At 41.3% G+C, this 22,630-nt stretch overlaps 1 protein-coding gene across 2 annotated transcripts in view; it reads left to right on the top strand.

The window, feature by feature from the left end:
* Window positions 1–22,630, top strand: part of LIN54 (lin-54 DREAM MuvB core complex component) — a 303,678-nt gene that overhangs the window by 46,701 nt on the left and 234,347 nt on the right. For both annotated transcript variants that reach the window (XM_029599095.1, XM_029599087.1), the window contains exon 2: window positions 11,777–11,880. The gene's annotated coding sequence lies outside the window, so the exon portion shown is untranslated. The remainder of the gene's footprint in view (window positions 1–11,776; window positions 11,881–22,630) is intronic.

The raw sequence follows: 22,630 nt of genomic DNA, 5'->3' as shown, positions 1-22,630 counted from the left end.
TGGTACATTGGGAAAACCATACGTCCCTTACACAAACGAATAGTGGAACATAAAAGTGGAATCAAAAGAAAGGTAGAGGGCAAACCTTTGCTTGAACATTCTGTGTCCGCTGATCATAAATTTGAAGATTACAGAGTTTGTGTGCTGTGCAAACCAAAATTGTCATGGAGAGGAGGAGATATGGACAAGTTACTCTTAAGAACAGAGCAAAGACTTATATTTTTAAATTTAATACAATGTATCTAGCTGGCTTGAATCTAGATATTGAATATACTGTATTTTTATGATCTTCAGTAAGGTCCAACAATGTTTTTAAGTTCGATTTTATATTTTCAGCGTTTAATAATTTTTTTCAATTTTACTAGTTTTGATTTTAAATTAAAATTTTTTTAAATGATTTTTTGCAATTTTACATTAGATCAATATCATTTTTAAGACTTTCTTTAAAATATATTTTACCTAAGTTTTGTTTTTAATGACATTCCAATTTGATTTTAGGTTTGTTTTTTTTTAAATCTTTTAACACACTTCTAGTTTTCTTTTTGACTTTTAGACCATTTAAATTTATTTTATTGACTTGTGATATTTGGAATATTGGCTTGCAATCCCTTACCAGCATTATCTTGTTTTCAAGTTTTAAATATTTTTAGTAAATCAATATAACTTTAATAATTAATTTTGGTTGGTTTAATTTTAATTTTTAATCTTTTAGTTAAGGTTGCCTACAAAAGATAATATTCCTAAATAGAGTGGTCAGTGTTTTCGTTTTAGTTTTTTAATGGGAGATATGCAGCGCTAAAATGATTGACAGGAGTATAGAAGGAAATGACGTCACATTTTTGGCACTCTTGTTGAAATGCTGAGACGAGTATATAAGAAACCTTTGTTTATCGCGGTAACCTGCTATTTCGATATCATTGATTGGAGAAATATCGCTATTCCTTCCAAGTTATATTTTAAGGTATGTGGGCAAACTAAATGGTTTTTCGTATGAATGGTTTATGCCTCTACTGTATCACTTGATTGCTGAATCGCCCTATAGTACATTTGCACTGTGTGTTGTTTGACCATTACACAGGTACCGGGTTCAACCGCTGCTGCCTGTATGAGAAGATAAAATGTACTTTTGTAAATATTAACAGGCTCCTGACAATTATATATATTTTTTTCCCCCTAAAGTAATCTTTATTTCCAAATTTTTCGATTCACTTGAGGCACAACTCTCTAGAATGTTTACTGTACAATCACCAGAGCCAAAATTTAAATACTGCATCTTTGAAGAAATGATAGTTATAAATTCTCTTGTGAAAATAGAAGCGGGTCCTCTCCAAGTTATTATTATTTTTATCATTCAAAATTTTATTTTTGTTTTTATCACTTGATTACCGAACCTCATTGCATGTACTTTGACTACTATACAGGTACCGGAGCCATAAGTCAAACGCTGCGGCCGGTATGGGAAGATAAAACTAAAAATGTACCTTCATAAATATTAACAGGCTCCTGATATTTTTTCCCGCTAAAGTCATCTCCATCTGAAAAATTTTCGATTTACTTGAAGCACGACTCACCAGAATGGTTCCTACACAATCACCGGAGCCATAATTTAAATGCTGCAGCTATGATGAAATGATAGTTTCAAACAATCAGATCCCACATAAAGTGTCCTTAAGAAATTTACTCGTGTAAATATGAGCGGGTCCTCTCCAAGTTATTTTTAAATTTTATGATTTAATTTGATATTCTAAGTGACTGCGCCAATTTGATTACCCTATAGTTTTACAGTTACCTTAGTACTTTATCTCTTAATATTTGTTTTATTCTTATTTTATATATAATTTTTTTTTAAAAGGTCATTTTTAACTCTATGGTTTTTAGTATTTGTGTTAAGTTTTTTTTAAGTACCACATCTATTACCCAGATAATAAAAATCAATCTGTACAAGTGGAGGTCTTATGAAAATAAAAATCCTTATTCCCAGCTTTTGTAGGACTAGCCACCAACCTATATCACAAGTGATTAAACAAGGTAAAAAAAAACAACTTTTTCATTATTTTATCATTTTATCATTTTTATTTCATCGATGTACTTTTTAACTTTGTATATTTATTTTTAGTAAAAACATTCCATAATCACATATGGTGCCTTGATACACAATCCATATTTTACTCAGAATCAAGGTAATATTTTATGTAAAATAAGGTCTTTTCTCTGTTCTTGATTTTAACATATAAACTGTCGTCCTCTTTGTTCATAGATTTTAACTGTATTTTGTTCAATTTTATTATTTAACTTAAATTTTAATCTTCCACCCTATCTATTATTATTTAATATTGGGTTGTTTTTAAATTACTATTCACTATTAATAGGTTTGTTTTTAAATTACTATTTGTTATTAATATTAAAATTTATGTAATTTCAGAGCCCCTGATGCAGCCATAAAAGGCGAAACTTTGGCCAGAGTTGGGCTGTGTATAATCAATCAATAAATCTTCTTTCCAAGGCTCGGGTCTTGCTTTGTTTTTTCACATTTGTAATAGCTATTCAGCCTTAGGCGATCAAGTGGAGGAGTAGCTTAATTAGAGCAGCAAGCTGGAAACCAGGGTTCCAACCCTCTTTCTCCCACAGATATTCCCTGTGATTTTGAGCAAGCTACTTCACTCTCTATTGTCTCAGGTTTAGCTAAGATTGTAAGTTTTCTTGGGTAGGAAAATAATTTGCCTTGAGCTTGGATTTCAAAAAGAGTATATCTAAATACCTCTCTATCTAGGTATAGCTGTATCTGTGTATCTATGTATTTATAGATATACTTCTTATCTCCTTGCTGTGATATTGGTCTGGTTCAGAGGAAATTTTAAGAAATCTTAAACCTGTATAGACCTCCTTAAAATTCCTGTGAATCCCCTGTACTTCTGATTTATACTGTATTCCAGTGTTTCCCTGCCAGTGTATCTTCAGACATGATCAGGTGTGCAATAGAAAAGTTGTCATTGCCTGATACGCAGATCCAGACCAGTACCTGGGCTCTGGTCTCAGTACCTCACTGCAACAAGAGTCACTAGTGGTGGCTATAAATGTGTAGGAGCTCCTTTCTGAGAGTATATGTAATCATTCATGTCCCCTTCCTGTCTACAGTATGAGCCCTGTAGTAGGGTAATTAATGGGTGGCATGCAGAGCCATGGATAGCTGGGCCCTGCTGTGTTTGGCATACATATAACCATCATATTTGCCCTCCTGAGCTTCCTCCTTTGAATCCTTCCAGCCTCTGTCTTATCTTCAAGTTGAGTGAGATAGGTAGAGCACGCACTGAACACTGAATATGAATCATTCTGAATTTTGGGAGCAGTAATGAAGGGGCTATAGCAACCAAGCTATGCAGCAACCAAGATAACCAACTGATCCTGCTGCTTGTTCATGCAGACTTCAACCGTTTCCTTTGCTTGTGTATAGAGGGAACTGGCCCATTGTGACAAGTTCATGTGTGTGTCTTTCCCTTCTATACCTTTGTTTAAAATTTGGAAGAGAGACTGGGGGTGGGGGTGGAGGGGTGTGTGTGCTTTTATTGCTTTTCTAGCTCATCTTTTGGCCATACGAGTTCTTTCTATGTCCACATTGCCTACCCCATGGAGGATGGTGTGCCACTCAACATTGTTTATGTAGGTTTGCCTTGGGCTTGAAAAGGTTGGGAAACATAGTCATATTCTATGCAGGGATGGACTTCTCAATAAGTAGAGGGTAGAGGTGCCAGTGCAGCACAATCACTGTTAGTGGAGTAAGATCGCCAGCAGCAATTTCTGTGCGGCTGCATCATGCGCAGGCCAGTAATCATCATTAGAGGGGACTGTGACTTTGTGGGTGAGGGCAGCTGATGTTATAAATCTGCTATTGATTGTATGGTATTTAGCAAATTCTTCACTAATTAGTCCCAAATCTAATATTGTCCCATATTTATTTATTCAATTTATATGCCAATTTTCTGTAGTAGCTCAAGGTGGTAAACAGCATAAACTTAAGATACAAACAATAACCAATAACACAAAGCTAAAAATCACACAACATATAAAATAAGCCATATGCATTTGGAAAGCTCAACACTATATATTTATGTCCAGAATTAGACCCACTAACTCATAAGAATAGCTGTAAAAACATAAAAAACACATTCAAGAAAGTCAATAGTACATAGTGTCAGTAAAACACATAAATTAATAAATTAAAAGGTGAGAACTAGAGGATACATTTAAATTACAAAAGTCTGCTGGAATGTGTCTAAATATTAGACTTTAAGAAGGCGCTTTTCAGCACTTTTTCAAACAAAGATATGACTCAGAATTTTAGAACAAATATAATTTTTAATATATCATATCTTTGGAAGAACAGGAGCTATCCTTCAAGATGGGCATAGCAACGCTGTGTCTTGTAATATCTAGTACACACTGTTTTTTTATACTTTCAACTATACATAGAAAATGCTTGTGAGAAAATCCTTCACCAATTTGTCAATGTCATAAACTAAACTTGTCTATTCTGAAAACAATCTCCTCCCACCATAAAAGTTCCTTTATCAACATGGCTTTGATGCACTTTGTTTCTTCTGATCTCCTTTTGATCTTCTGTGTTGTGTATACAGATAGTAAGTCTGTGTTCTGAATAGATAGTAGGCCTGAATTCTGTTGCTGGTGCCAGACCTTTAATTAAAGCTGTAACCTCTGGAATCTTCAGTTCACCTGGCTCCTGTTAGTTGAGATAGGAATCTGTGAGACACAAGCTTGTATTTTGGTTTCTGTGAGAACCAAGCTTCCTTGTATTATGATTTAAATATTGCCATTGATGCCCACCTGGCCTTTAATTATAGGCTTTGCAGAGCCTACAAGTTTCCCAGATCTTCCACATTCTTGAGTCTGAGGTGGTCAGAAGTTCACAATATTTCAGCAGTGTCAGTCTGAAGCAGCCTGCTGAGGATTCTGGGAATGGCTAAATGAGCCAAAGTTCTGAATCATATCAAATGCCAGGTGTTTACCAATTACCTAAAAGTAAAAACAATAAAAAAAATTCTGAATGTTGGCATATTTCTTTTGCTAATCTGTTCCATTACTTAAGTTAGATTGAGGAAAAGACCCTGATATATATAATCATCTATTTCTTTGCAATTGAACAGAGAAGAAGCCTTCCTGAACTGATTGTAAAGCTCTGGGAAGGGTATATATTGAAAGCCTTTCCTCTAAACATACTGGATCTATCCAATGCAGAGCCTTAAATCAGTATTAGCACTTTAAACTGGACATAAGTGACTAGGAGCCAATGTACTGGCCTTTCATCCTGTTAGTGCCAGTCAACAGCTGAACAGCTGTATTCTGTATTACTTGTAGTTTTTGGGTTATATTTCCTGGTAGTCTGATTTGCAGTGCATTGTAAGCTTTAATTGCAGAATGAGTAATGAGTGCCAAGTTGCCTGTCAAGGAGAGGTTAGAGATGATGTAATTGCCTGAGCAAAAAGTATTCTTCACGATCATAGTAATATGAGGTCCTATAGTAAGCCTGGTATCTAACATGACCTCTAAATTTTCATATCTCATTTCACATGAAGTGTCAGCTCCTTCAATATAAACCGGCTGATGACAGCTAATGACCTAAATTTATTAATCCAAAGCATCTCTGACTTAGATGGATTTAATTTCAATTAATTATTATTCTGTAACAATACTGGCTGCTAGGTGCGCCCCCCCCCCCCCCCCCCCTGACAGCAGGAGCCCTCAGTGGGCCATGTTCGGACCTGCTCTAGCCTCTGCCTTGAAGGCTATATGATACAGCAAGGCCAGTCCTATAAAACTCTCCCTCACAGGTTACCCCCTTCCTCAGTGTGGAATCTCTTCTGTGCTTGTCCACATATTCTTTGATTAGCGTCCCTCTTCTGGGATTCCTTGTTCTTGTATGCCTTACCTAGTTCCATGCTCTGTCTTGTTTTAGGCCTCCCAGTGACTTTTCTTGCCTGTTTATTCCTAGCTTTTCTCCTATCCTGTGTCAGGCCTCCCAGTGGCCCCTTGTCCATGCGACTATCTGTTCTGTGCTTTGTCTTGTTCCTTGTTTGGTCTTTGGATCTACTTTGTGTTATGCTTATTTTCCATTCCTTGCTTTTTGCTGCCTGTTGGTTCCAGTGGGTGCCCTGTCCCTGACTCTATGCACCGCCACCTGCCAGCTACCAGCACTGGAGGGCCCAACCCGAAGGGAAGATAGCTGATTAGGAAGAAGACCTACTGGTATCCTGCCTGCTCTTGACCCCTGCAGAAGACCTCGTGCCTGATCTGCCTGCATACCCCTGCATAGGGGATACCTTCAAATTGGCCAGCATGGCTGTGACATGTTCACCCAGCTGGCAATAGCATTTAGACATGCATTAAGATTTCAAAGATTCCACTCTGTTTGGACCCAAACTAATATGCAGTTGTCTGTCATCTGCAAAACAGACATATCTATCTACTTCCCCAAAGGTCGTAGATAGATATTGAAAAGCATTGGTAATAACTCAGAGCCTTGTGGTATTTGACAAGACAAAGACCATGGCAAGGAAGAACACTTTCCAAAAGACATATTGCATTCTATCAGATAAAAAAAAAAAAAAAAAAGATTCAGATTGGTGAAAAGCAGCTTTTAAATCCCAGGTTTAACAGTCTATACATTAAAATATCATGATTGTGATGAATGTGGATGATATGATCAGAATAGTATCTCAGCCCTTCTTGGAATCTTTATGCAGATCATACAACAGAGTTATAAATGTAGTTTTGGTCCCATAACTAGGTTTAAAGATAGATTGAAGCATATGTAAATAATTTTAAACCCACTAATAAATCTTGGAACTAATTAGTAAACACTTGTTCAATCATTTCTCTTAGGGAAGAGTTGTTAAACATTAAAAGGTGAATTTTAAAAGCCTGGTGCGCACATCAGTTAGGGGATGCATGCACAAATCAGGGTGTGGTAACTTCTTCCACATTCTAGAATGGTTCAGAGAAGATATTCTGATCAAAGGAAGGTAGCCTTTAACTTCTGAAGACAATCATGAATGTATTGCACCACAGATGTTAAGGCTAAATTCCTCTGAACAGAATATCTTCTCTCAACCATTCTGGAATTTGGAAGAAGCTGTTCAACACCTCCTACGTTCTTTATATTGATTGTTTGATTCTGTTTCATGTGCCTCTACAGCCTCTATTAGAGCATGATATATGGTTTGGCTGCAAGACGGCATTCACAAAAAATACATGGAAGACTACCTCTTTGGAGAGAAATTCTGAGAAACAGTCTCCTAGATAAAGGGCCAAAATTTGGCAGTACATTCTTTCTCCTTGTCACCTGAACACCCCGATGCAACGCCCATACAGTCTGTACAAATGACACTGTTTTCACAGATTTTTTTTTTTTGTCCTTTTCAACAGTGCCGGCTTATGGCACAGCATTAATAGTAACTTCTGGCCAAGCCTAGCCAGTGTGAATAATGTTGCCAAAAATCACTCAACAGCCTAGCCCAAGCCAAGGCCTAAGTAGTGCAGCATTACCAAGAACTAATAGAGCAAAAAAATCCCATTTATAATTGTGAGGCTAACTCTTAATAACTCTCCTATATTAAAATTCACTGAAGACTCTAAATCCCAACCTACAAATTTCAGAAAAGGGCCACAAATTCGCAAAACATTTTGATAGTGGTCTCTCACATAGAAATTAACAAGTTCAGTGGTGAAAATCTTCCAGATCATTTGTAGCCACTCATCTATTGATGGAATAATCTGTCGTCTTCACGGTTTGGCTGTTACACCTTGCTGCAGCCAGCAGATAGATCACTAAAGGAATGCCCTCCACCACCGTTACCTCCCTGCCAGGTGGAGCCTGGCCCAACACAGGGAGACCCAATAGAATTTCTGTGTTTCTATGAATTATAGCAGGGCCAAATAGAAGAAATATTAAACTCTATGAATCAACGAGAACACTTCTTTCCAATACATCACTAGTCTAGGGCAAGTCCACCACATATGAAACATAGCCTACTTCCAACCTCTCCAGCACCTATTTGGGTTAATGAGCTCTATTTTATATAGCCTTATGGGAGTGTTGTATCAATGGAACATGATTTTCAATCCATTCTCTTTTGAACAAATTACCCTGATTTAATCGTAATATTATATGCTCCCAATCTTCATCCTTTATTTCTCTGCCAATGTCTTTATCTCATAAATCTTTGTAGACATTAATCAAATCAACTGACTTGGCCATTACCATGTGATATAACTTTGAAAACAAGCCTTTATTGCAAAAAGGAGATTCTCCTTAAAACAGTAGGCACAAGAGAACCTGAAAGGACATACAAGGGGGGAAGGCATGATTTTTCCATTTCAATCCAGTGTTTACTAATAAGTGCTTTGCCCATTACACAATACTTTTCAAATTAACAGCCCTCAAGTACATCCCAAAATCTGGTAAAACTTAAACCCCTTGTGTCTTTAGATCTGTCAATGCTCTATGCCAGACTTGCACTCTTTTTTTTTTTTTTTTTCTCTCCACATAAATTTGGATATAACAGATTTTAGTTTGGATAAAAAATGAACTGAAAGTGTAATTGGGAGTATCTCAAAGAAGAACAAAACTTAGTAATATATTTGTTTTAACAGTAGATACTCTACCAAACCAAGATAGAGAATAAGTTGTCTATGTTTGAAGCTCGAGTTGATGGCCTTTAATAAAGAAATAGTTGTCCAGATGACCTGGAATCTGGACTCCCAGATACTTCAGAAGCCCTGAAGCCTGTTGGAAAGGGGATTTCTTTTTATTGGCTATTCTCTGGATACAGGTTCATCTGAGATTCAGCACCTCGAAGAAAAGTTAGTGAATGCCAGACAATCATCCACTGCCTTCCATATCTGCAGTTCTATCACAACAGGGTGGTTCTTCAAACCCAATCAAAATTTCTACCGAAATTAGTCTCAGCTTTCCATATGAATCCATCCTGTGTACCATGTACTTTCTTCCCTCGGCTCTATGCGCACGAGAGAGAAAAAGCCCTCCATACTCTGGACTGCAAACAGGCCTTGGCATTTTACAAATGATGTAGTCAATGTCATTGTCAAACTAACCAGTTTTTTGTCTTGTATGACCCTAACTTTCTTGGAATAGCAGTTGCCAAATGGATTTTTATCCAGTTGGATAGCCACTTGCATCCATCACTGCTATGATTTAACAGGACTTCTTTGAGTCTGTAAGTTGATTATCCAGTACAAACTGTGGCTTCTTCTGTTAATTTTATTTATTTATTTTATTTATTTAAAAGTGTTCTATACCGATGTTAGTCGAAACATCACCTCGGTTTACATGGAACAAAAGCAACGGAAATTACAAGTAACAGGGGGAGGGTAAGGGGTACAAAAAACCATAAGGAGAGCAGAGAAGCATAGGAACAAACAACAAGTGAACTATAATGTCATAAGAACAAGGTCATAGTCAAATTCAGGTCATGATCCATCACAATTCAATATTCATCAAGGGTGTTGGGGAAAGGCTTGTTTGAATAGCCAGGTTTTGAGCTGGGCTCTGAATTTGGTGATGCAAGGTTCAAGTCTGAGGTGGGTTGGGAGTGAGTTCCAGTGCATAGGTCCAGCAATGGAGAGCGCCCGATCCCTTGTAGCTGTGAGGTGTGCTTTCTTTAGGGATGGCACATGGAGGGACCCTTTGGTGGTGGTCCTTGTCGGTCGATTCAAGCAGGTAAATTGGAGGGGATCTGCCAGCCAGTTGGAGTGATGGGAATATAAGGCTTTATGTATAATGGTTAGGGATTTAAAGAGGATGCGGGAGGGAATAGGGAGCCAGTGTAGGTCCTTCAGTATAGGGGAAATATGGTCGTATTTGTGAGCGTTGGAGAGGGTTCTGGCTACAGTGTTCTGTAGCATTTGGAGGGGCTTTAAGGAGGAGTAGGGTAGGCCAAGAAAGAGGGAGTTACAGTAATCCATCTTGGATGCCAGTGTAGCCTGGACGACAGTGCGCAAGTCACTAGCGTGAAGGAGAGGTTTCAGGTTTTTTAAGACTTTAAGTTTGAAGAAACCCTCTTTGAGTATGGCACTGATATGTTTTTTGAAGTTCAGTTGTTGGTCGATTAGGACCCCCAGGTTCCTTGCGCAGGGCTGTGCATGAGGAATCTTGATAGCAGAGTCAATTGAGAGTGCGGGATTAGTAGGGGGGTGATGGGATATGAGGAGGAGTTCAGTTTTGGCAGTGTTTAGAGCAAGGTGGAGGTTGGTAAGTAAGGAGTTGATGGCAGCGAGATGGTTTCCCCAGGATTCAAGGGTGTCAGATAGGGAGCCTTGAATGGGTATGATGATTTGCACATCATCAGCGTAGAGAGAGAATTTGAGGCCAAGTTCTGATAAGAGTTTGCACAAGGGGGTGAGGTAAATGTTAAAGAGGGTAGAAGAGAGGGAGGAGCCTTGGGGGACTCCTTGGGCGAGGGCGTAGTGGGAGGACTCAGCATTGCCTATTTTCACAGTGAATTTCCTATTGTCGAGGTAGGATGAGAACCACTTAAGGGCTGTGCCGGAAAGGCCAATGTCGGTTAGGCGGGCAAGGAGGTGGGTGTGATTTATGGTGTCAAAAGCTGCTGAAATGTCCAGTAGAGCAAGAAGGTAGCTGTGACCTTGATCCATTCCCCTGAGTAAGTAGTCAAGGAAAGTAAGAGGGTCTCAGTGTTGAGGTGTTTACGGAAGCCAAATTGAGAGGGGTGGAGAAGGTTGTGAGTTTCAAGGAATTCTGTAAGTTGCGAGTTGACGACCTTCTCCATGATTTTTGAGATGAAAGGGAGATTGGAGATAGGGCGAAAGTTGGCGGGGTCCTTGGGGTCAAGTGCAGGTTTTTTGAGCAGTGGTTTGACCACAGCATGTTTGAGTGGGTCAGGGACAATGCCTGAAGAGAGGGAGCAATTGATAACATCTGCAATGGGTTTGGAAATGATGTCAGGTATGGTGAGGAGGGCTTTGGTGGGGATAGTGTCTGATGGATGAGTCGCAGGTTTCATCTTTGAGAAGTACCCATTGAAGATATCTGCAAAGTTGCAACGACATCATCAGTACACATTCATGTCCCACTTGTGTGTTGATAATGTTACAAAGACTGCTAGTAGATTTGGACAAGCAGTTTTGCAAACTCTATTCTTGCTGAAGTCCACAGTCTAGTCTGGGTAGCTTAGTAAGTAATCATTCTGCTGCAACCCTCAGCTTGGGAATCCCCACATGTAATTGCTAATTCAGCCTGCTTATTGATGTAAAAAGCATGTTTGCTTACCATAAACAGTGTTTTCCATAGATAGGATGAATTAGCCATTGAATACTTGCCCACCTCCCTGGAGAGTAGGTGTTACTAACTGAGGAGGCTTAAGAGGCAACACCCGCATGGAAGCTCCCACATTAGAGCTCGGAGTTCTACAGCTTGGAGAGAGAAGTCCATTCAGTGCCACCGGATGACACCCACACACAATGGCTAATTCATTCAGTTATCTACGGAAAACATGTTTTCATGTTCTTGTAATTTCTCAGAGGGCCAGATGTTCCATGTCCACATTAACATTTTTGTCTAAGCTTTCAGATGCAGTCATGATCTTGCTGATTTCTGGTTACTTTGTTCTGGCTTGCACTTAACATCCCTATATGTGCCTCAGTCCCCAGTAGTGCTTTTTTAGAATCTGCAAAGAACTGAGGTGATCTTTATTTATTTCTTTATTTCTTTATTTTTAACCTACAGGTCTACCAGCTGTCATTTCTGTGAAGACGTTTTTACCTCATTCAAATTAAACAGGAACCGATACACTCATACGTGAACACTGATCCAACGATATGGATTAAGAGGTAAAGCTAATCTTTAAAAATGTAGTAAAAACCAATGGTTACCCACAATGTAGTATGGTATGAGGAAAACCATCCTCTCAGTGTGAGTTACAGGCCCACTTCCTCCATGAATTATTTGTCATATGATAACATATTACTTTAGTACATCAAAACTGTAATTATAGCAGAAGTTATATTTTAAGATTTGTATGTTTATTAGTTTTATTTAGATACTCAGTTCAACTAATTCTCTCAAAACAAGCAGAATCACCAGTCACGTATCACTATTACTTTGTGCTACTTGGATTTTTGCAGAGCTAATATTTTTTGGCACAATTCTGGAAATGCACAGAATTTCCTGTGCTCCCACGTCCTGCAGCTTGCCTTAATTCAGTTTTTTCTGCATAGCTGATTGAAAGTGTTTTCCTCGAGAGCAGTGCTATTTTTAGTCTTTTGGCTGCTTTTTTTTTTTTTTCCTGTTTCAGCTGTTTTCTTCATCTTAGTGTGTAATTCAGAATGATTTTTTTGCAACTCTGATAGGAAAATTTCAATATACTGAAAACCTATTTTTTTTTCATACTGTGATCTGCTTTATGCCATGGCTGTAGTCTGACCTCCTAGCTACAGTCAGACCTCCCAGCTGCAGTTTTTCTTCAGTAAGAATTTCTTCTTGATTTCAATTTAATTTTTCATGCCATGTTTGAGAAGACAGCCAGTGACTTTGTTTTTTGCCCCAAGTGCAGACAGAAGATTTTCATCAAGGATCATCACACTGTCTGCTTCGGTGCTTGGGTAAAGATCATAGCTCAACCCATTGTAACCAGAAATGTGGGGTACATTTTCCAAAATGTTCCATTACCATGTTTGGCAAGTTCAATATTTTTCAGGTGATTATCCCTAAGAAGTATATAAGAGTTGCATGAAATATGTATTTTGTATTCATTTGTAAACAGCATGATAAATGCACTCACATTGACATGTTAATCCAAACCAAAAATTAAGTTCTAATTCACTTAATTGGCTGTGCAGGTCAAATCAAAACCAAAACTAAAATTCAGTAAAACTAAAACTGATTCATTTTTGTTTCACTTCAAATACAACAGACACGCAGAGCAGTGTCTCATTTCTTTTCCTGAGCTGGGAAAATTGGAAGTGTTTACTTAAGATGTATTATCTTTTTAGTGCTTTTGATTTGAAGTACTATTTGTAATGCCTCATCAGAAATAAACAAGCATGCGGCATCACTATATTGACGTTGAAGTTACTAAAGGAAGGGAAAAAACTGATATAAATACTGCATACAAGAGTATGCTAATAATGCAATAAGAATGAAAAAGCATTTAATAAAAATGTAGAAACTGTCCTGAAAGAATTCAAGGCACATACAGTAGGTTAATACAATGAAGTGGTGAAACATGGGAAAGCGCTCCTTCAGGATTCCTATGTAAGTAAACAAATTTAGTTAAATAGGGGCTTCTCAACCCCATCCTCAGGGACTGAGAACCCTAGCCAGTCTAGTTTTCAGGATTGCCATAATAAATATGCATATGAGAGATTTGAGTGCAATGCCTCTATTGTATGCAAATCTATGCCATGCATCTTCATTGTGGAGATCCTGAAAACCTGACTGGTTAGGTGTGTCCTGAAGACTGTGTTAAGAACACTTGAATTAAACGGCACACAGTATAGATGCTAACATCTATATTGTTTTAAAATTGTGGTCTTCAACATTTTCAGACTCAGGACCCACCTTTAGCCTGAATATGCTTTGTAATAGAATCCACTCTTTAACATGAGGACGCGGGCTTGGCCTTTCCCTTTCCCTTTCCCTGGAGTGACTCACCTTTCGTTGTCCTGTCCTTCCATCCCACCCCTATCTCTGTAGGCCAATGGGCAAGTGATGTCAGAGGTACGGGGGAGGGAGCAGTCGAAGAGTGTTGTCACCTAGGGCCTTTTTAAACCTGATTTCCTCAGGCGCACATCCTTTGTTTCGCAGACATTCATTCATGTGCTGATGCTCGCGGTCGCTGCTCTTGATTTTGCGGACATTTGTGTGCTGAGGTCTCCTCACGGTTGCTGAAGCATGCTAGGGAACAGGGGACTCGATTTCTGACATCATTAGTTTCCTCCAGATGCACGAAGCTGTGCGGTGCAAAAAGGTCTGGTTGAAGTGGTCCTGCTCAAGTGTACCGAGTGACTGCAGCCCACTTTTGTCAAAAGGCACGATCAGGGTGGAGGAAGTGACGTCATGCGCTCGGATGACTGCTTGATCCATGAGCTCCGGGCCAAAGAATCGTAAATCCCCCTCTATCAGTTGTAATCTGCCAAGAAACTTATCTGCTACCGAAGCGATTTCACTGCTGGGCTTGAACAGCGGTGGATTCCCGATGAAGACCGGCCTAGGGATTCGCCACCCAGGCCGGCCCAGGAGATACCACATGGTCTGCCGAGCGTGGCTCTGTCACGGCCAAGCTCGGCAGACCATGTGGTATCTCCTGGGCCGGCTCGGGCCTGTGTGAGGAGGAGTCTGGCAGTTCAAAGACTGTGCCGGTGAGCGAGCAGAGCCGTGCTTCACTCCTGCCCCCAGCTATCGACCCTGCTATCACTCGGGAGGATTTTTGTAGCTGGTTTCGGGAGATAAAAGACAGCATGGATTCTCTGAAGGAAGAATTGAGGGCAATTGCAGGGGAAATGAGGCGCGAATGTGCAGTGCTAGGAGACTGCGTGGACTCTCTGGAAACCCAAGTCAGTGAGCAGGAGACAGCAACTCAGCGTGGCCTCATTCAAGTCAAACAAGAAATAGCAGATCAGCAAGCCTGGTTAGAAGACCTGGAAAATCGCTCCAGGCGAGTGAATGAGGATCAGGGAAGTCCCTGAAGGGGACACCTATCTGGATTGTGCTAAGATAGTGCAAGAAATATGTGGTCTCATACTCGCTGGCTCCGATATTACAGAATCAGCAGACTTCCCAGTATTAAACCTGAGAGAGCTCACAGGGCTTTGGCCAGACCCAGAGGAAATGCTTCAAGAGACACAATAGTATGCTTTCATGAATATGCTTTAAAAGAACAGATTATGCGTAAAGCAAGACAAATTAAGGATCTACAATGGCATGGAGAAAAAATTGAGAATTTCCAGGATGATTTTCCAGGACGGACGATTCGGAAAAGGAGGGGGTTTCGGGATATCCTGCAAATTTTGAGAGTAAATAATCATCGCTATAAATGGCTTTTCCCATTTGGACTGCAGTTTATGATTCAGGGTGTAACAAACAAGGTGAAATCTGTGCGGGAAGCTGAAGAACGTCTGCGTGCGACGGGCCTTATGAAACCTGGGGATGAAGCAGTGGGTTTTCTCGCTATACACCCAGCCGGAGAAAAATCCCAATGTTGGCAACGTGTTCAGCATGGGGGCAAGCATCTTCGCAGACAATCCGGAGGATCATCACCAGCGGGGGATTCTAACACCTGAAATGTTGAGACTTTTGTTGCTGCATTTTGTATGCAAGTTTCTTCTCTATCTTTTCTCTCAACACTAGTTTTAACACTGCAGGGCTAACATACCAGTCGCAGTAGTCGTTATAGTTGGTGGTTTGCTAACTTTAATCTTTATGAAGCCTGTTTTAAGGGATTTCAATATATGTATTATTTGTTAGTGGCCCCTTGCTTCGGGGGCCTGAGGATACTTCAGATATCTGAGTGTCATGTGTGATGTCAGTACACAGCTTCAGCAATGGAGCACTTGGGGGAGGGGGGCTAGCTGGGTAAATGCTGGGTTGGTACTTAGAGTTGAGTTGTTGGGGATACCTAATGTGTCATGGGGTGACCAGCTGTTTCGGGGTGGGGTAACTTCACAGCAGCTGTACCGGATATATATATCTCGAACTTGGACTGCATATCAGGTGGACGTCTCTGTCTGGGTGAACAAGTCGATAGTCTTTGAGTTTTCACAGTCTCATGGGTGACCCCAAAATTTGCTCCTGGAATGTTAAGGGACTGAATTCAGATTGTAAGAGAAAATATTTAATTCAGGATGCCCTCAGGGACAAAGTTGATATTCTGTTATGTCAGGAAACCCATTTGAAGGGGAGATATGAAAAATTGATGATGTCACATCATTTCCCTATGCAATATTATGCTGCTGCTACCAAAGATAATAAATATGGGGGGTGGGCATTCTCTTCTCTAAGGCCCTAACTGTGAATGTAATCTCCGTTCTTCGGGATACAGCAGGGAGATATCTCATCTTGAAGTTTCTTATAGATAAATCTCTATATACATTGGTGAATATCCATGTTCACAATTCTGGACAAGGGCAGTTTCTGCAGAAGTTATCGGGTACTATGAAAAATTGGGTTGAAGGGACTCTCATCATAGGGGGAGGACTTTAATATGACCAGATATCCTTTCTTAGACTCCAGCGGAGGTAGTGGGGGCTGTTCCGGCTCTCATAGAAAGAGCCTGAAATTTTTTATGAGGGAGTGGAATCTCATTGATGTATGGCGATTACTTAATCCCTCTGAATGAAATTACACCTTTTTTTCTAAAGCACATCAATCCTATTCCTAAATTGATTTCTTTTTAGTAGAAAAGTCTCTGGGGCTATTTCAGCTGATCGGACCTTATTAACCAATCACGTGGTCTGACCATGCAGCCATCTGGATTTTATTTAGAGGATTGGGTATGCAGACGGGGGAAAAATTCTGGAGATTGAATGAAAGTATACTAAATGGTCAGGATTATTGCACACGTCTAGAAAATGAGATGTCCCAATATTTGTTGGAAAATAAAAATGGAGAGGTGACAGCGACCACGGTATGGGAGTGCTTTAAGGCGGTGGCTAGAGGGAAGTTGATTGCGAGGGCCTCCTATCTACGTAAGGAGGAGAATTCGAAGAGGGTGGCTTTGCTCAAACAGATTGGAAAAGTCGAACTTAGACAAACAGGGTCCGAATCCTAGTCTGGGCTCCCATCTGGAACAACTATGCAGGGACTTGCATGATTTATCTTTGAAAGATATTGCATTTCATTTGGATAAGTCTAAGCAGGAGTTCTTTGAGGGGGGTAATAAAGCAGGTCGTTTATTAGCTCGGAAACGTAAGGCGCGAGCGACTCATAATCAAACTTTAAAAATTCGTAACTCTCAAGGTGAGATGATCAGACAATGAGGGGATCTGACACCAATTCACACAGTTTTACCAACAGTTATATACTAGGAGGGCAGATATATCCCGGGCAGCGATTCATGAGTACCTGAGAGATATTCCACACTTGGAGGACTCCCATATGGTAGCTATTAATGATGGGATTACTGAGATGGAGGTGGATCAGGCTATAAAAGATCTGAAATTGGGAAAGGCTCCTAGAATTGATGGCTTTTCGGCCGGCTTTTATAAAAAAATTTAGAACGGTAATAACACAACCTTTAACTGAGGCATTTAACAGCCTTTTGACCGATGGTTGCTTCACACCGCATACTAATAATGCTGGCATAACCAACTTAGCCAAACCGGGCAGGGATACTACACAATGTGGATCTTACCACCCCATATCGCTTATCAATTTGGATATGAAACTGTTGGCGAAAATCCTAGCCACACGGTTAGGTCGGGTGGCTTCACTGTTGATCCATCCAGACCAAACTGGCTTTGTAAGAGGAGGTTAGCTGCTGACAGTGTAAGGAGGGTGGTGGATATCATTGCACGCGCTCAATCCTCTCTACTACTCCCTATGATTTTATTTACAGTGGACGCAGAAAAAGCGTTTGATCTCGTCCATTGGGATTACTTGTTTGTGGTGCTAGAGCGTATGGGGCTCGGAGGGAATTTCCTAACATGGATTCAATGACTATATGACCATCCTAGCGCTTGTATCAAAGTAAATGGGGGATATTCAAAGTCCTTTGGTATTGAGCGTGGGACTCGACAGGGCTGCCCCTTATCCCCGCTTCTTTTTGCCTTATATCTGGAACTGTTAGCCATCAAGATTAGGGGGAACCCTGAGACCGAAGGGGTCAAGGTTGGGGACCAAGAATATACCCTTCCACTGTTTGCTGATGACATTTTATTTACCATCATGCACCCTGTTACTTTCCTTCAACCCCTGGTTGACGAGTTTAAAAGTTTTAGCGCTGTATCAGGTTATAAAATGAATATGGATAAATCTGAAATGCTGAATATTAGCCTGGATGACACTCAATTACGGCAGATAAAATTGGCTTTCCCTTTCAAATTGGTTCCCAATGCTCTAAAATATCTTGGGGTGAAAATTAGTGCAAAGTCGCAGGATCTTTATAAGATTAACTATGAGGTCTTATGGGGGAAGATTCTAGCTGATCTCCAAAACTGGGAATGTACAGATATCTCATGGTTGGGTAGAATATCTACTATCAAAATGAATGTGCTTCCCAGACTGGGCTATTTATTTCAGACTCTTCCAGTTGAAAATCCAGTCAAAGCACTACAAATCTGGCAGAGGAAATTTTCAGTTTATATGGAAAAGACGACCACTTCGCATTAAACATTCAATTATGTACCTCCCCAAACATAGAGGGGGTCTAGGTGTGCCCTGTCTCCAATGGTACTATGTTGCCTCCCAATTATGCCCGCTCATTGACTGGCATTCTCATAATACTAATAAAAGATGGGTACAGTTGGAGAAGGACTTTTTATCTGGGCTAGACCCAGCTTCCCAGGTGTGGCTCCCGTGTTCTGTTTGATCACAACAGCTAGCTAACACTCCCTCTGTGGCACATACTTTAAAAATTTGGGATCATTGGAAATCACATCTGGTGGGTGAAAGAACTTATTGTTTAAGTAGGCCAATATTCCTTAACCCTCAGTTTCCCCCGGGGATGTCTAGAACTTGAGCAATCTGGTGGGAGGATCATAATTGTTTCCAACTAGGGCATTTTTGGCACGGGGCAAGGTACGTGAATTTTCAGACCTGCAGCAGAAACACAATTTACTTCCTTCTGATTATTTCTTTTATTGTCAGGTACGATCTTATATTTCCCAAATACGGATGAAAGAAGACTTGGGCAAGGGTAGATTTTTATTCGAGGAGTTCTGCGAGCATTCTGATAAGAATAAAAGGCATATTTCTCGTATTTATACCCTCCTAAATGGGTCCTATACAGATCGCACCAGTACATATCTGGGCTTGGGAGGCTGATCTGGGGGCAAATCTACTGGTACAACTGTCACAATGCGTCTTATCCATTAGATGTAGCTCCATATCGGCATCTTTGATAGAACATGGTTATAAAATGCTCTACAGGTGGTATTTTACCCCGATTAAGCTGCATAGGATGTATAGTGGTATATCAGCGCAATGCTGGCGAGTATGTGGTAACTTGGGAACTTAAAGTTGTCAAAGTGAGGATATGAACCAATTTTGTACCAAACTGTATCGGAGATCACATGTATCACAACAAAAGAGCCAATACAAATTTGTAAATAATCCCCAAAAAATTCAGACGCTATAACTGGTAATGAGAAAGATCATCTATTATCATGACCTTCATAATAGGCTTCATCGTATGAGCTTTCGCATATATAAACTCTGCCTTATATATAATCATGGGTCATTACAGTCCTGATTTCAACTGTGATGTTAATCTTGCATTTTTTAAAGAATTTTTTCTGCATATAAAATAGAATTTCTTAAAAAATAAAAACTGTATTGTGCTGAATTACTGCACTTATCTTTGAAACACTTTTCACATCATCCACATTCATAGCAATCTTGCTGAAATCCACAAGAAGCTGGTGACCCGACACGGGACCATGTTTCGGACTGCTACTAAATTTCTTCAGTCCTTTTTCAAGGGTGGTTATTTCTGCGTCAAAACACAACATTTCTATGAACATACAATAAAAATATTTCAATGAATATTGCAATGATACTGGACCTCAGTTATTCCGCAAACAGCAAAATGTCTCTATGTACTCATGATTATTTTCATGGTTATTTCAAAATGATCAAGCAAATGGCGACCTGGCGTTTTTTGTGTTCTTGATATCCGGAACCCAACCGGAACCCTCTTAAATGCTGAGTGAAGTTCCGCCTGGTATGCAAATGCTATTACTGACGTCACACTGACCTTTTTTAATGCATATCACATCAAAGAATACCATTCAATGGAGGCATTTAAGCCTTCCGGGATGACTGTGTTGAGCCTAAACATCCACTGTTGTTCCTTCAAGTTTAACACTTTATTAATATCTCCCCCGCGTGGATGTTCGTGCACTTTTTCAAGAATATATTGTGTTGAATAATGAGATCATTTTGTCCTACACTGTGAACATAATGGGGTAGATTTTATAATTGTATGTGCGCGCGTACTTTTGTTCGCGCACCAGGCATGAACAAAAGTACGCCGGATTTTATAAGATACGCGCGTAGCCGCGCTTATCTTATAAAATCCGTGGTCGGCGCGTGCAAGGGGGTGCACATTTATGCAATTTGCACACGCCGAGCCCTCCGTGCGCTGCCCGTTCACCCCGAGGCCACTCCGAAATCGGAGCGGCCTCGGAGGAAACTTTCCTTCCGCCTCCCCCCACCTTCCCCTCCCTTCCCCTACATAACCCAACCCCCCGGCCCTATCTAAACCCCCCCCCTTACCTCTGTTGCAGAAGTTACGCCTGCTCGAAGCAGGCGTAACTTTGCGCGCGCCGGGCCGGCTGCCGCACGCCGTGTTCCAGTCCGGAGGCCGCAGCCACGCCCCTGGAACACCCCCGGGCCAAAACCACGCCCGTGGTACCGTCCCCGGATGATGTGCCAACCGCGTCACGCCCCCCAACATGCCCTCCAATGATGCGCTGCCCGCGTCACACCTCCCAACATGCCCACCCCAAGAAAGCCCCGGGACTTGCGTGCGTCCCGGGGCTTTGCGCGCACCGGAAGCCTATGCAATATAGGCTCGGCGCATGCAAGGGGGTTTTAAAAAGGTTACGCGTGTACCTTATGCGCGTAACCCTTTTAAAATCCGGCCCAGTATTTCTAATTGTACACTGTTCTTTAAAATTATAAAAAAAAAAAAAAAAAAAAAGGCATGATCAGGAAGGCAAACACGAACGCGTGAGTAAATAGCAGGTAAAGGTGACCTGCGCCATTCTTGAGCATGCATTCAGGCCGGCGGCAAGTGAAGGCGACTGAGGCCTTTAGATTGGGGCTCGTAATCAGGACCGACAGCATGGGAAGGCGATCGCAGCAGTGTACGTGCTGCAGGACAAGCTGCATCGGTAAAGGGGGGCCTAGTTGAAGAAGTGAACACCTGCTAGGATGCTCCATGTTTGGTGAAAGACTCCATTATGGCAGATGCGGCATCAGAACACAACCTATGCTCTGGCGGGAGTTATAAGATCCTTCGCAGCCAGGAAGGGGATGCCAGCAGTGAGAGCAGTTCGAAAGAAAAGTGCAGAGGGGGAGGTGCATACAACTCGGAGGGTCCAAACAGCTTCACTTCTTAGTGATCCCGAGCATGTGCAGGCAGCACCGGGTACTGAGCAGGCACAGACCACGCTGTCCCAGCTCAGTGTGGAGCACAGCAACCATCTGGGCGGTGCAACACATATGGGGCCCCCTCATTGTCGGGTTGGCAGGGCAACTCAGTTGGATGCATAGGCTGGTATGACTTTGAACCCCTTATTCCACGGTACACAATGAGCATCTGGTCCAGGGTGGCCTTACCCCCAACAAATACAGCAGTTGCCACAAGCGGCCTGGTCATGGGGCTCTAATCCAAGCATTCCTTCCAGAGAGATGTCGCAGGCTATGGCCATCTCTCAATGGGCCCCAACAGGGCACAGTCAATATATTGTCCCTTCACACCTTTGGGAGTGTTGGCCTCCTCCCGCTTCTGGGGCTTATGGTGCTATTTCGCAGAGTACATGTCAGGGAGTTGAATCAATGGCTGCAACGCTTCCCGAGAGCCATCTGCAGCCAGCAGCTCACTCAGAAGATAGAGCGACGCAGGACTCGTCTCAGCTTGCAAGGCCTGCAATGTCCAATAATGGAGAAACGCCGCAGTTGGATGTTGGATGGCGAGTCACGTATTGCTTCAGCAGACAACACTTCTCGAGACACTGCAGATGACCGCGCAGAATCCACAATGGATGAGTCTTCTAGGGGAGGGGGCAGCAGTAATAGTTCTGGTACTGAGGCAGCACAGGTGAAGTCAGGTGGAATGAAAGGGAAGAGGAAGTGCAGGAATAGATTGGTCTCTAGTTCAGATAACTCTTCTAACATTTCAGACTCTGAGACCCTCCCCGAAGCTAGCCAGAGTAGAACAGGCGAGGATAAGGTCGCGGCATCCAGGGGTCCTCTAGCATTGACTACGTTATCTCAATTGTGGGAGAGCGTTCCCAGGGCACTACGTAAGAAGCTACGAAAGAATCATAGCAGGGAGGAGGAGGGAGACAAAAAGAAGAAGAAGAAAAGAGGGTGTGACATGTGGCTCGGATAAGAAGGTACCTAGGAATATTTTTAACTGGATAAGGGTATTTTTGAGAGTGATGAGTGTCATAGGCCAGGAAGACCTGGCTCAGTCTGGTTCCTTGTTTTATCCTCGAAGCATACAAAGAGTATGATGGGCATGGCTCAATTATGACTTAACACATCAGGGACAAGATGGAAGAGAATTGGTTCATGTACTAGAGACCTCAAGGCATTGGCTTGTGGCTTAAGCAAATGGCTGCTAAAGCTTCAGATGCAGGAGCGTGTACACTGCATTCTGCAAAAGGCGGGCAATAAACAGTGCAGGTAGTGGGG

This window comes from Rhinatrema bivittatum, chromosome 1, assembly GCF_901001135.1.
Source record: "Rhinatrema bivittatum chromosome 1, aRhiBiv1.1, whole genome shotgun sequence".
In the NCBI taxonomy this organism is placed as follows: Eukaryota; Metazoa; Chordata; class Amphibia; order Gymnophiona; family Rhinatrematidae; genus Rhinatrema; species Rhinatrema bivittatum.
This window is presented reverse-complemented; position numbering and strand designations above follow the sequence as displayed.